Genomic DNA, 3,524 nt, shown 5'->3' on the forward strand with positions numbered 1-3,524 from the left:
TATGCAAAGTCTGCAGGGCCGTAGATATCTAGGGGAGCAGGGGGGGCCTTGATGAGGGGTACAATTTTAGACAGCATAGTTACTTGGGTTATCTCGTACAACCCTGAAAATTGCCGTTATATTTAAACGAACGCGGCAGTAACTAAGGCGGTAGTATAGAAGAGTGTGGACAACTCAAGGTGGATACTTACAGCACAATGCGTACTCTCAACAATTTACAGTGTCTATAGTATCATCACTTCACTACACACCGGTGGGTGTCCAGGTAACTAGGCTGGAAATAAACTCGTAATTGAAGAGATAACAATGGTTCTCCCCTACCGTCCATTGTTACCATGAAGGATTCACGTGGGACGTGATAGGGATGCGATACCGGCACAATGGGTTGTGAAACGCAGGAAGGCGAGTTATATCGAGGGACTGTTAACATATTGCACAGTGATTCACACGCAAGTATCGTAACTTCAGCTGATCTACGTAACAGATAACAGTAGAATAAAATATTCTTTTTTTTTTCAAAAATTAACAAGTTTTAATCTCATACAAAAAAAAACTTGTACGTTTTATGATTACATAAACAGGTTTTGGCAATAACGAATATGAATACGAATGAGAATGAAACTGGGCCAAGAACAGATAGAGAGAAAGGAAGCCGCTGCCCACAATTCTCCATACTATTTTAAACCCAATAAGCATATGTAATGAGTTGCCAGTCCTCGCCGGCTAGCACATGCAAATCTGGTGGGGGAGGGGTACAGTGTACGGATCGTTTTGTGCTGAGATAAAAGCTGAAGAATAAATATTTTCCTGAAACGTCAGCAGCATTGAACTTTGCAACAGCTCATTCTTAATGAATGATTATCTTCACGTTGACCAGCATCGTGATGTGCCAGCTAACCAACACGTTCTCTCTCTGATTGCGTTAGTGGTCTTTGTGTTCAGTATGCCAATGACGTATTTGCAAACCTTATTCTCAACCCCTAAAAAGAATCAGTATGTCCGATAAGTATCAAAGGCTGTCGTCAAATTATCTCTAGTCGTTTTTATTTTATACGTTCGTACATTTGAATAAATACAAATGAAACGTTTATAGGCGTTGTATACATGTTTCTAAATTAAGAAACCCATTAGCTCCTTCTTAAAATCGTGATGATGTCTGACTGTCTGTTCAGCAAAATAAATCTTGATAGAGAGGAATCTTGGAATTCTATACATAGAATTCTTTTGGACAAAGGAATAATTGGATGGATTTAGGCCTCAGTAGGTCAAATGGCGGCAAAATTACAAAGGCCAGTAATCCTGAAAAATATTACAGACAGTTATGTAAAGGAAACAGAATTTTTTCCGGACATTTGCCATCGTTCAGTGAAAAAAATCAGTAACTCTACGTTTCGAGATCTGCAATCTGATCTCTTCTTCAGGTAAATAACGAACCTAACATAATACTTAATTACAAACTAGTATATAATGTGTGTACAAAATAGTTTGTAATTATGTGTTAGGTTAGTTATTTACCTGAAGAAGAGATCAGATTGCAGATCTTGAAACGTAGTGTTACTGAATTTTTTGCTTCATTAAAAGATGGGAAATGCCTGGAAAAATCCTGTTTCCTTCACAATCCTTCCATCGTCAAAAATAAACTTCAAACAAAGAAGTTTTGCAAAGACTTTCCGTTGGACTCTTGGTACTCCGTTGGAACGAAACCAACAACTAGTTAGGCCACGGGACCTATAACAAGTCGCGACTGTGATTAGACCTAAACCGATGTAGGCGTTAAGACAAACCGTGATGTAAACAAGTGAAGAAACAGAGCCGAACCGTTCACAACCGATTATTACGCAAGTTGACCCCCGTTAGCAGTGTTTGAGGGCAGCGCGGAGGCAGCGGCTGGACCTTATCATTAGACGGTGATAATGGTGATACTGAGGTGACGAACAGTGGTCCACTTTCACCGGGAGCGATCAGCTGGTCGCTGGTGGTAATGATTGTTATTAGTTTGGTTAACTGAGGTGGCGGTCGTGTTATTGATTCTGACTGTCCTCCGCCAAGCTTTACTGTGCAGCAGTGGTGACGTCATCATACAATTTGGAAACAGTTCACTGGGGCTAATAATATAGAAAACGTTTGTAAAGTATAGTCACAGATTTGGCCCAATACAAAATTTATGATTTTGTGGAGATCTGAATTTCTGGGAGTGGCTTCTAGAATGTTTAAACATTTGGTTTTATTATACAAATAAACTGGGTTGAAGTAACATCGTATGGTAATATTCATATATATCAGTTATAATGTGGTCAACGCTATGGTTTATTCCTGAGGGTCTACAATAAATAGCATAAATGACTATCGAAGTGTGAATTTCTCCATCTACTGTTTTTCTGATAAGGACTGATTAATTTTTTTTTTTTATATAATGAGTTTTCAAAAAGTAGATATACTATTCCCTTTGTCAAAGTTCACATTAATTTGTGCAGATATTAAAATTACAAAATTAATTTAACTGTAAAGCATTTTAGAAGTTTTAAAGTAAAACAGTAATTTGTGTAATGTTATTGAATACATTAATACACCATGAAATGACTCAGACACGGTTATTTACTCATACTGAGAAAATCTATTAAATCATACTGTTAAAATAACGGTTTGATTATATTAAACGAGTTAGCGAGCTAGTTTCTTACGGTATTAAATTACGATCATAACATTTACCATAATAAAAGTATAGGTTCATCTTTAAATAGTTAGAAGTAATTACAAGCTGTATAAGGTTAAACTATTTATTGCATTAAATTAAAAAGTAAACCATATTTAAATTAATCTAAAAATAAAATGTTTTACATTTGTAAAAGTTATAGCTTTTGCAATATTTAGTTTACATATTTTTATAGTACCACTTGGTCAATGGGAGTTACATTTAAGTTATTGATTTATGTCTAAAGCAACTATTTGAAAAAAGTTTTAGATCGAAATTCATAGTACAATTAAATCGTGTCCATCTCGTATCCATTTTTCGTTCTTATACAGTTGCAGGCAAGAAAAATAAACAATTAATTAGGTATTCTTACTCAAAGCCAAAAACAACCAATGCAGAGAGATTTGTTTGTGGATTTCAAGGAAGTAAGATCGATTAGATAGTTGTCAATTTTACCCAAAAGGAGAAAATAACAATAAAATGTAATAAAAGCAGATGACTAATGGGCGACTTTCAGCATTGGAACAAACTATTGATACAAAGTGAATCTACGAACGACTTCATTAATTACTCTAGCTGTACATTTATGAACGAAAAACTACTAATATTATATCGATATCGTAACATCGTAACTTAATTACATTAGCTACCATTCTTAATTATTGGCATTATATGACCGTTTTAATATAAACAAAGTAGAAAATACTTGTACATATATAAATTAGTTCAATTAATGAAGTGGTTGACGGCAAAAATAATTGTTTCCGCCCGGGATCGAACCGGGGACCTTGCGCGTGTGAGGCGCACGTGATAACCACTACACTACGGAAAC

The 3,524-nt window shown here is 35.6% G+C and overlaps 1 non-coding gene across 1 annotated transcript; it reads right to left on the bottom strand.

The window, feature by feature from the left end:
- Positions 1-3,451: 3,451 nt before the first annotated feature.
- On the bottom strand, positions 3,452-3,524 carry Trnav-cac. The gene has a single exon. It is a non-coding gene; the product is annotated as a tRNA-Val (tRNA).

This window comes from Homalodisca vitripennis, chromosome 1, assembly GCF_021130785.1.
Source record: "Homalodisca vitripennis isolate AUS2020 chromosome 1, UT_GWSS_2.1, whole genome shotgun sequence".
Classification (NCBI taxonomy): domain Eukaryota; kingdom Metazoa; phylum Arthropoda; class Insecta; order Hemiptera; family Cicadellidae; genus Homalodisca; species Homalodisca vitripennis.